Raw genomic sequence first — 12,704 nt, 5'->3', positions numbered from 1 at the left:
TCCATTAAGTTTTGCCTTTGTCTAATATATCTTTTTTTTAAATATTCTTTTATTGAGGTTTTAAGTAACAGTTTAACAAATAAACCAGGTCAAGGTACAGAAGCATTTTAGCGTTAGAGTCTGACATAAACAAATAATATTAGACAATGCGTTGACCATACTAAAGTTTATCAGAGTCTTATATAATATACAGCATGTACCACAAAGTTTTAATCATAGCGAATACAGTCACACTATCTTTCATGACCTTTATACTTGAAAGCTCTTTTTTATTGTAGAGAAACTTAAGCCTCATTAATCAGGTTAAAGTTGTTTAGGGCGTTCCATTCTTTTATAAATTGCAGTTACCAGAGCGTACTTTGAAAGTACGGGCCCCTCTTGGACCCTTGAATAAGATTAATAAGTGAAACACTACAGCATATCAAGGTATAAGAAAGTACACGGAAATGTACATATTACGTGAGAAAATTAAATAGTGTCAAAATGGATAATGTATAGGTCAAGACAAGAATAAGCAGTGTAAAAGTGCTAAAAGGGACAGTCTACACCAACATTTTTCTTGTTTAAAAAGATAGATAATCCCTTTATTATCCATTTTCAATTTTTGCATAACCAACACAGATATACTAATATACTTTTTACCTCTGTGATTACCTTGTATCTAAGCCTTTGCAGACAGCCTCCTTATCTAAGTGCCTTTGACAGACATGCAGTGTAGTCAATCAGTGAAGACTCCTAAATAACTTCACGGGAGTGAGCACAATGTTAACTATATGACACATGTGAACTAGCACAGTCTAACTGTGAAAAACTTTCAAAATGCTCTGAGTTAGGAGGCGGTTTTCAACTGTTTAGAAATCAGTTTGAGCCTAGCTAGGTTTAGCTTTTCAAAAATACCACCAAGGGAACAAAGCAAATTTGATGATAAAAGTAAATTGGAAAGTTGTTTAAAATTGCATGTCCTATCTGAATCATGAAAGTTTAGATTTGACTTTACTGTCCCTTTAAAGTATGGGTCCACATATCTTCTCATGAAGATCTCTTTGGGCTCAAATCATATAATTATATAATGTAGCCGACAACTGGAAGGCTCAGATGTTAGGAACCCATTCTAGTATACAACAAGGTATATTAGAATGTATAGATATTAATCATATTTGTAGCGGTAGTTTCAAGGGATACAGAGCTAAAAGTCCCTGGGGTTTATCAGAAGAATCCAGAGTACTATAAATTAGTATATGGGGGGGTTGTCCAGGGAAGTAATGAGATAACAATGTAAGTATTATTGAGCCCATTGACAAAAGGGTCTTCTTAGCCTCGTCATAAAATATAAAAAAGAGAGCTAACAGGTAATGAGTAAGCTCACTGTATATAGTCTTAGGATTATAGAGAATATAAAGAGTGATCAGCATATATTCTAAATATTGAATATGCAGCTAATATATGCAGTAATCCGGGTTATTGCATTAAATATTAATGATTTCACATCAGGTATATGAGCTAAGATTGTTTGTGTAATATAAAATATTGTGAAACCTATGGGCTTAAATCCAGGTTGTAATTATATCAGTAGTGGGATAAAAAGAAATGTTTCCACAGTCATAAGTAATAAAACCACTGCCACCCAGATACGGGCCCTATACCCAGATAACAGGTAAACCATTTATGTTTGCAAGTAGGAAATTCCTAGTAATTATTTGTTATTCTCCCCTAAGCCACATATATGAAGATTTTGGTTCCCTAGCAAAGTAGGGGATTTTAAACCAAGAAGTACAGTATATAGTATTAAAAAGGCATTTAGGTGAACTAATTATATTATTGAACAAGCAATTCCTGAATATATTCTGTTATTAATCTTCCAGTTATTGATCTTCCAGTATATAACAATTTTTTTTTGTCTACGGCTACTAGAAAATAGTGTGGATATCTCAGGACGTTATTAAAAAAAATGTACAAGATGAACCATTGCCTAACATTTGCACTTGTCTGGTGACAAAGTGACAATTTTAGAAGCGAAAAGATAAGCCAAATTAGAATATTCAAGTATGGGTAGTTTCAAATGGGGAATCCCAGATTAATAATGATTAAAAAGCGATTAGGGAAATTTCAGTGCATTGTGAGCTTTGCATGGTCTTGGGGGCGACTGACACTGTTTAAGTCCTTGATGACGAAGCATATATTACCTTTTGTACCAATAATAACTAACTTACAGTGGGTAGGGAGTGAATTGTAAATGACTTCATGAGTGTGGAGTTATTATGGGATATTCAATCCTCAAGAGAGGAATGATCTGTAAAGTGGCAGATTGACTATTCCAATATTGTCTTTGTCCCTATGTGCAGTGCATCTGAGGTTTACCAGTACTAAGAGTATCAACAAGCTATAACTACATATCGAGTGTATCCGGTTACTTTTCTAGCAGAACCTCTAAACTGAAGCCAAAGTTATACTTACTGAGAGTACTGCAAGAGTAGCATTTAAACATGTGAATAATATTGACAATATTGCAAGTAGGAAATTATCTAGGGGGTATGATAGACACAAAATAAACAATTAGTAATAGTCTCCCTAGATATGCATATTTGTATAAGTATATAATGTCTGGTCAATTTCAAAATATTACAAGAATAAGTATAACCATATGAAAGATCTGTTCCGATAGGTATAACTATGTGATCTGCTGGGAAATAGTATAATGTCCACTTCAAGGGGTGTCCCACAGAGATCTCGGAACTATCCATTTCCTATAGCGTCTTCATTCTATCCCAGTTCTTTTTTTAAGTCTGCTGGAGATAGATTTATTACTCCCGCTCCTATGCCAGCTTGACCACGATGGACCCCGATCAGCAAAGAGTCTCGGCAATCTTCAGTTTCCATAGAACACTCGACCGCTTTCATGCTGGAACCGTAGCTCCCATGGTGGCATCCTCTCAGCTAAGAGACTTTTAACAGCGGATCTAGTGTTCTCTGTCAGCAGCAGCCGCTCGCTCATCTCGTGGATGTACATCCGCATTCCAATATATCTCTCCTCTGTGGTAAGTAAGAGGTCACTGTCGGGTTCAGCAGGACTACCAAAAGTCCGGTACACTGAGACCAAATTCTGCAGTCGTCTGCATCATGAGGAGACAGTTGTAAGGTAAGCAGGGAGGAAAAAGTCGGGTCCGTAGGCCACTGTACTAAAGTTGCAGGAGTAGGTAAGGTGGTAGCTCCGAAGATTGCCTCCACCAAAGATCTGAGTCTCTTGTGCTCGGCTAAGTCTTGTTCTGGGAGTTGGGGTGAGTGTCCCTGCATCCACAGGCAATCAGCTCCCACCATTGCCGTTAGTATGCTCTCTTCCAGTTTAGAGAATGTGTGCAAATGAGGGAATCCAGTATCTCCAACAGAGTTTACTGTAGATGCTCCATTGTATAGCTTCAATAGGTTTTTATTTTACGTAATTTGTAATTTTGTGTAATGTATATTTTAAAGAGCTGTTTGACTTAGGGCAATGCCCTACAAAAGGCCATTTTAAGGGCCCTTGGTAGTTTGGGGGGTGGGGGGTTGTATAGTGTTAGGGGGTGTTTGTAATTTTTTTTTTTTAAGCAAAAGAGCTGTTTAACGCAGGGCAATGCCCTACAAAAGGCCCTTTTAAGGGCCCTTGGTAGTTTATTCTAGATTAGGCTTTTTTATTTTGGGGTGTTTTTTTTTTTAAAAGGGTATTAGAATAGGAATAATCTTTATTTTTTTTTGGATAATTTCGTTTGTTTGTTTTTTGTAATGGTAGTTTTTTTTTTTTTTTTGTAATGGTAGGTTTTAGTGTAGGGCAGGTTAGGTTTTATTTTACAGGTAAGTTTGTATTTATTTTTGCTAGGTAGTTAGTAAATAGTTAATAACTATTTACTAACTAATCTACCTAGTTAAAATAAATACAAACTTACCTGTGAAATAAAAATAAAACCTAAGCAAGCTACAATGTAACTATTAGTTATATTGTAGCTACCTTATGGTTTTATTTCACAGGTAAGTATTTCGTTTTAAATAGGAATTATTTAGTTAATAATTGTAAATTTAATTTAGATTTAATTTCATTATGTTAAAGTTAGGGGGTGTTAGTTTTAGGGTTAGGTTTAGGGCTAGGGTTAGGATTAGGGTTACGTTTGGGTTAGGTTTAGGGATTAATAGTTTAATTTAGGTTGTTGTGATGTGGGGGGCTGGTGGTTTAGAGGTTAATATGTTTAATTAGTGGTAGTGATGTGGGAGACCAGAGGTTTAGGGGCTAATAACTTTATTTAGTTGCAGCGATGTTAGGGAGCGATGGAATAGGGGTTAATAACTTTAATATAGTTGCTGCGATGTTGGGGTGCGGTGGAATAGGGGGTAATAACTTTAGTATAGTGGTGGCGATATCGGAGCAGCACATTAGGGGTTCATAATTTTATTTATTTAGATGGCGGCGATATCGGCAGATTAGGGGTTAATATTAATATTATGTAGACATCGGCGATGTTAGGGGCAGCAGATTAGGGGTGTTTAGACTCAGGGTTTATGTTAGGGTGTTCGGCTTAAACTGTATTTTCTTTTTCTCCATAGATATCAATGGGGCTGCGTTACGGAGCTTTTGTTTCCAAAATCGCAGGTGTTAGACTTTTTTTTTTGCCGGCTCTCCCCATTGATGTCTATGGGGAAAGTGTGCACGAGCACGTCAAAACACTGCTTGTTTTTGGTGTGGTATGGAGCATATAATAGACCACTCTATAATTAAATAATTTTCAGCTTTGTTCTCTTTTGTTTTTTTACGAATTTGTATATGTGTTTAATTAGATTGTATGTGAGGAGTTTGCGGAGGGGGAGTGTAGCCCAAGTGATTTTGTATTGGCTGGGCTGGATTCCCCATCTGTGTACTTAATCAGGTATGACACACCTGTACAACAGCTCTGAGGAAGTGCCCTGAAGGGCAGGAAACGCGTCAGTTGTATAGATCTGTTAGCTGTGCTCTGTATCGTTTTAACTGCATGTCTAAATAAATGGACCTTTAAAGTGTTTTGTCCTCTACCTCCTCATCTTTACACAAGTGTCCACCGTTGCTGCTTTATGACATTTTGCTTGGATTATCTATAATAAACTACCAAGGGCCTTTAAAAGGTCCAGTTGGTGGCCCTTTAAAGGGCCTTATGTAGGGCATTGCCCTAAAGTTAACAGCTCTTTTGCCACAAAATAAAACAAGCATCCCCTAACAGTATACGACCCCCACCCCCATACCCACAAAATAAAGTAAAACCTAATCTACTCATTGCCCTCAAAAGGGCATTTGTATGGGCATTGCCCTTAAAAGGGCAGTTAGCTCTTTTGCTGCCCAAGCCCTAATCTAATAATAAAAACCCACCCCAAAACGAAAAAAAAACATTACACAAAATAACAAACAAATTATCTAAAATTATAAAAATGATTCCTATTCTAATACCCATTGGGAAAAATAAACACCCCAAAATAAAAAAACTAATGTATAATAAACTACCAATGGCCCTTAAAATGGCTTTTTGTAGGGCATTGCCTTAAAGATATTAGCTCTTTTTCTGAAAAAAAAATACAAATACCCACTAACATTACAAACCCCCACCCCCCCAAACCCACAAAATAAAAAAAAACTATCTAAAAAACCTAATCTACCCATTGCCCTGAAAAGGGCATTTGGATGGGCATTGCCCTAAAAAGGGCATTTAGCTCTTTGTTGCCCAAACCCCACCCCCAAAAAAACTAACCTAACGAGAACCCCTCTTTAGGTACTCAGTTGTTGAAGACCCTCTTGAATGATCTTCATCCCCTAACCCTAACACCCCCTAACTTTAACATAATTAAAACATAACTAAATTAAAGTTACAATTAACTAATAATACCTATTTAAATCTAAATACAAAGTAACTTACCTGTGAAATAAAACCTAATTGTAACTTTAATTTAGTCATATTTTAATTATGTTAAAGTTAGGGGGTGTTAGGGTTAGGGGGTATTAGGTTTAGGGGTTAATATAGGTAAGTTACTTTGTATTTAGATTTAAATAGGTATTATTAGTTAATAATTGTAACTTTAATTTAGTTATATTTTAATTATGTTAAAGTTAGGGGGTGTTAGGTTTGGGGTTAGGTTTAGGGTTAGGGGGTGTTAGGTTTAGGGGTTAATGTAGTTTAAATTAGGTTGTTGCGATGTGGGGGCTAGCGGTTTAGAGGTTAATAGGTTTATTTAGTATTGGCAATGTTTGTGAATGGCAGTTTAGGGGTTAATAGCTTTAGTTAGTGTTGGCGATGTGGGGGTGTGCGGTTTATGGGTTAATAGGTTTAGTTTGTGTTGGCGATGTGGGGGGGGGGTGTAGTTTAGGGGTTAATAGGTTTAGTTTGTGTCGGCGATGTGGGGGGGTGCAGTTTAGGGGTTAATAGGTTTAGTTTGTGTCTGTGATGTGGGGGGGTGCGGTTTAGGGGTTCATAGGTTAAATTCGTGCCGGCGATGTTTCGGAATGGAGGTTTAGGGGTTAATAGGTTTAGTTAGTGTTGACGATGTGGAGGGTGTGGTTTAGAGGTTAATAGGTTAGTTAGTTTTAGCAATGTCGGGGAACGGTGGTTTAGGGGTTATAATTAGTGTCAGGGAACTGCGGTTTAGGAAGAAACATTTAAAAAATAAATTTGGCCGAATTCCGAATTTGTCCGAAACGAAACACACATGTCTAGTGTTAACTATGACGTAGAAAATCTTTGACAATACTATTGGGTAAAGTAGATTCAAATAGGATATGAAGTGATTTGTTTTCATGCCTGAAGAAACGGTCAGTAGACTGAGAAACGTGTAGCATATCACACTGATGCACTTATGAGTGCGGAAATGTTTTTACTGATTTAACTATATTAAAGTGTGTTTTTTTACTCATCACTTCATATCGTCTCATCTATATGATCATTCCCCTTTTGCTGATCAGCCGGATCTGGTCATTTGGGGCTTATTTGTACTCAAGTTACATCACACCTTTATCCAGAGTTTGAGCCAAGTGGAGCACCTTGGATCCCGGTTCTGTGGACCATGGTGTCAGCGAGCTGGAACGCTGTGAGACTCCAGTTTGTGTCCAATAGCACGACAGAGTGCTGCCTCCTTTGTGAGTATACTGTGAGCAAGTGACACACTATCTGTTTGTTTGTTTGAAGCTGATTTGCACAAGGAAGCGTCTCTTCTTTTTGTCTTTCAGACTGAAGTTGGATGTCACAATGATTGCATTCACAGAAACAGTCAAACTTGTTGCTGGATAACTTCACATGCAGGCATCCAAGCATCAACATGAGATACATGCTGATCCCACTGACAGGCATGCAATTACTGGGGCGACACTGTGTCCCTGCAATTGCTTGCCTGGGTTGACCTCCATATCATTATTTCTGTGCTGTCTCACTACTGTTAGCAATACCTGTGCAGCAGATAAACATGTACATAGCCTGTCCTTAAAGGTGTAGTCTACTTGAACATTTGTATTTTTAAATAGATATAGGCCTCTAGTTATCAAGATGTCAACCGCAAATACGCTGGAATTCCGCAGCGTATTTGTGGCGAGGCTGATTCGCCATAGTTATCAAGCCCTACTGCTCGGCAAAAGTAGAATATAGTGACGTAACCTACGATCCGCCGGACTCAGTCAGACACAGATCGATGGTTACGTCACTACAGATGTTCCGAACGCAAGTTCGGCACAATCTGACTACTTTTGATAGTTATCAAACTACTAGCAGGTACGCTCTGCACTATTCCGGCCCAGCGTTCCTGGATTTCAATCTGCCGCCCTGGAGGCGGCGGATCCCATAGGAATCAATGGGAGTCTGACCATAGTGAAAGCTTATGTTCGCTACTGCCCGATATCCCATTGATTCCTATGGGAGATGTCTGCACCTAACACCCTAACATGTACCCCGAGTCTAAACACCCCTAATCTGCCCCCCCTACACCGCTGCAACTAAATAAAGTGTTTAACCCCAAAACCGCCGCTCCCGGAGCCCGCCGCAACTATAATAAACTTATTAACCCCTAAATAGCCGCTCCTGGACCCCGCCGCCACCTACATTATACATATTAACCCCTAATCTGCCGCCCCCTATACCGCCGCCACCTACATAAACGTATTAACCCCTATCCTACGGATCCTGGACCCCGCCGCAAATAAATAAATTGTTTAACCCCTAAACCCTAAACCGCCGCTCCCGGACCCCGCCGCCACCTATATTAAAGTTATTAACCCCTATCCTGTCCCCCCTATACCGCCGCCACCTATATTAAAATTATTAACCCCTAAACCTAAGTCTAACACTAACCCTAACCCCCCCTAACTTAAATATTATTTAAATAAATCTAAATAATATTACTCGTATTAACTAAATTAATCCTATTTAGAACTAAATACCTGTAAAATAAACCCTAAGATAGCTACAATATAACTAATAATTACATTGTAGCTATCTTAGGGATTTTTTTTATTTTACAGGCAACTTTGTATTTATTTTAACCAGGTACAATAGTTATTAAATAGTTATTAACTATTTAATAGCTACCTAGTTAAAATACTTACAAAATTACCTGTAAAATAAATCCTAACCTAAGTTACAATTAAACCTTACACTACACTATCATTAAATAAATTAAATAAATTACCTACAATTACCTAAAATTAAATTAAATAAACTAAACTATAGTATAAAAAAAAAATCTGTAATTTAGTGTTTGTTTTTTTTTGTACTATAGTTTAGTTTATTTAATTTAATTTAATTTTAGGTAATTGTAGGTAATTTATTTAATTTATTTAATGATAGTGTAGTGTTAGGTTTAATTGTAACTTAGGTTAGGATTTATTTTACAGGTAATTTTGTAAGTATTTTAGCTAGGTAGCTATTAAATAGTTATTAACTATTTAATAGCTATTGTACCTAGTTAAAATAAATACAAAGTTGCCTGTAAAATAAAAATAAATCCTAAAATAGCTACAATATAATTATTAGTTATATTGTAGCTATCTTAGGGTTTATTTTACAGGTAAGTATTTAGTTTTAAATAGGAATAATTTAGTTAATAATAGTAAGTTTTATTTAGATTTATTAAAATAATATTAAAGTTAGGGGGGTGTTAGTGTTAGTGGTAGACTTAGGTGTTAGACGTAAGGGGTTAGGGGTTAATGAGTTTAATGTAGGTTGCGGCGGTGTAGTGGGGGGCAGGATAGGGGTTAATAACTTGAATATAAGTGGCGGTAGGCTCCGGGTGCGGCGGTTTAGGGGTTAAACAATTTATTTAGTTGTGGCGGGGTCCGGGATCCGCAGGATAGGGGTTAATAACTTGAATATAGGTGGTGGCGGTGTAGTGGGGGGCAGGATAGGGGTTAATAGGTATAATGTAGGTGGCAGCGGGGTCCGGGAGCAGCGGTTTAGGGGTTAATACATTTATTATAGTTGCGGCGGGGTCCAGGAGCGGCGGTTTAGGGGGTAATAACTTTATTTAGTTGTGGGGTGCTCCGGGAGCGGCGGTTTAGGGGGTAAAACAGTGTAGTTTAGTGTGGGTGCTTAGTGACAGGCTATCAAAAAAGCTGCGAAGAAGCCGATGAGCAGCGAGATCGATGACTGTCAGTTAACAACAGTCCGCTGCTCATCACTCCGTACTTGGTGCGCGGCTTCTTGACAGATTTTTTGATAACTTTGGCAAACGTATTCAGGTCCGCGGCGGTGATGGAAGGCGAGATTAGGCGAGCGTATTGGGCCGGCGAATGCAGGTAAGTAGACAGCTTCATAACTAGAGGTCATAGAATCCATTTATTACCTATTGCTCAGTTTTGCATAACCAACACTCTTATATATTAAAAACACAAGACACCAAACTTCAACAAGTGAGTATGTCTAAACAGGAGGTGCGCCAAATAAAAAATTAAACTTTACCTAGGTATATAGTAATATGTGTTAATATAAAAAAAACAAAAATATATATATATTTTACCGTGTCTATATTGAGATAACTATAACACTATGAAAATGACAGAATATTACAACCATATAATGGCGAAAATACAATCGTTTTATAGTCCCCAAACAGACAAATCCAAATAACTGTAGTCAGGCAGGTGATGACGGTTAGCAGCTCTCTCCAAACAAGTGAAGATCTCATAAAAGTCCTGGAAGACAAAAGAAGAGGCGCTCTTGGTGCAGCAAGTCCTATACAGAAATCCTAACAACAAAACGATAGAAATTAGGTACTCACAAGGGTCCTTGCACATACAGTGCAATAATGTGCAAGCCGAAGCTTCAGAGCCGTTCGGCTGACTCTCCTACGCTGTAACTGCTGTGTGACTGTTGTAGCCAAACCGAGGCTCCCTACGACCAGCTGATTCCGATATCAGATCCCGGTACAAAGCTCCAGCAAACTCCCTCGTAAGTGGCAAGCTCAAAACAGAACAGATCCAACCAGGCGGATCCCCCAAAAATGCACAACAATGCTTAAAAGTCCAGAGCAAGGTTAAGAGAATTAAAATGCTTTATTAAAAGAAATAAAATAGTTGCTTAGCAACGAGTTTCTCGGCTGCGTGCCATTTCATCAGGCTATGCTATTACAATAATACCTTGCTCTATTTAAACCTCCCTATAACCAATCAAATGCTAAGGGTTACACACACCTCCTACAATGACGAGTCATAAAGGTACTCTTATATATTAATACAGCCTCTGCAGACTGCCCTCTTATCTCAGTACTTTTGACAGACATGCATTTTTGCCAATCAGTGCAGACTTCCAAATAACTCCATGAGAGGGAGCACAATGTTATCTATATGACACACATGAACCAGCACTGTCTAACTGGGAAAAAAAAGTCAAAATGCACTGAGATAAGAGGCGGTTTTCAACAGTTTAGAAATCAGTTTGAGCCTACCTAGGTTTAGTTTAAAAAAAAAAGAATACCAAAGAGAACAAAGCAAATTTGATGATAAAAAGTAAATTAGAAAGTTTTTTAAAATTGCATTGCCTATCTGAATCATGAAAGTTTAATTTTGACTAGACTGTCCCTTTATGGGCTTACTGGTGGACACTTTACCCTGTATGGCAACTGTTATTATGTGGGTTAAAGCTGAGTCATGAGAACCTTTTAAAAAGGACTGTGCTCTATCCCACCCCCCATGCACACACTGAGATTTATACTTCTTATGTTGTATCTTGTTTACATAGCTATTCTGTAGACAGCACTATTAAAAAGCAGCTATTTCACAAAACAAAATAAAGGTAAACAATCTATTTGAAAACTATTTAATGCACTCCAGCTGATTATTGGGAACACATTAAAGAGGAGGACATTTTACAGTGTACTGTCCCATTACGTTGCGTTTCATTTATGCACAAAAATGCATTTAATGTCAATTTTAATATAAACTGAATTGCTTTGACTTCTTTTTCATACACAAGTTTATCTTTAATGTACATTATCAATTTAAAGAAATATAGCAACCCAGCCTTGTAAATATTTTCAGTGGTTTGAAAACTAATCACGTTGCAATGTGCTTCAAGAATAAATATAATTCCCAGAATTTATTAGTTGCATAATTCTCATGAGAATGATGAAGGTTTTGTTGTTATGCTGAATTTAAATTCTTATGGACTTTGATCTCTCTAATTGTGTTCTTTTGTGGCTAACTGGCAGTACAACGTTTTTTTTAGATACCCTCAAGGGAGATATTGCAAGACACGACAATATGAATCTTATATTAACATTATATCAAAATAATTTCTCTTTAATATGTGTATACTTTAACCCTTTGGCTGCTAAGCCATTTCCCACCTGGGTGCTAAGCTGGATATGAGCTTTTATTTTTTTAACTTTTTTTAAATATATTTATTTTTTACTTTTTTACCTTTTTTCCCAGATCCCTAAGACTTATAGGGTTGGAGAGGTTAGGCGATTACCTTTCCAACGGTAGGTCTTGGGGGTCTGTAGCTGCTTAGATGTCTGAGATATAGGTTTCTAAGCAGCATGTCCCCATTTCCCTATATTGTCCAATATTAATTTTAAATAAAGTTGCGCGTTGATATCATCACATCATTGCGCGTGATGTCACCACGCGAATCGTGAAGCCAAAGATTGACAAGGTGGGAGCCCCCAGATTGCCCTCAAAATGGGTGAGTGCTAGCAACGTTGTTAGCACTCAAAGGGTTAAAAGAAAAATATGCTCTTGCACTAGTTTTACTAATGTAGCATTAAAAAGTGCAAGTTATTATTTATTATTATATTGCAGAAGTTATATATGTATTTAATATATAAAAGACTGTTTCAATGCTTTTAAAGATTTACCGAACAATGATTACATTCAAATTCCCAATGGCTAGAGGAAGTAGTAATATTATTATTATTATTATTATCATCAGTTATTTGTAGAACCCCATTAGATTCTGCAGCACTATAAACATGGGTATAATATTCAAGGTAACATTTATAGGGGGCAAATGCGTAAAGGGCCCTGCCAAGAGTTGAGCTGTTGTAAATCAGCTCTTATAAAGGTAATCTACAAAACAGCTGGGCTCATAGGCTTACATGCTAAGGGGGTTCAAGGGAATGACAAAAGGAGTAGAGGAACCTAGGTAAGATAAGTTAACATATATTGTATGCATCTCTGAACAGTAGAGTCTTTAATGAGTGCTTGAAACATTAAAAACTTGTGGAGTGAGGCAGAGTTCCAC

This window comes from Bombina bombina, chromosome 2 (assembly GCF_027579735.1).
Source record: "Bombina bombina isolate aBomBom1 chromosome 2, aBomBom1.pri, whole genome shotgun sequence".
Classification (NCBI taxonomy): Eukaryota; Metazoa; Chordata; class Amphibia; order Anura; family Bombinatoridae; genus Bombina; species Bombina bombina.
The sequence above is the reverse complement of the archived record's forward strand: the minus strand, read 5'-3'. Positions refer to the sequence as shown.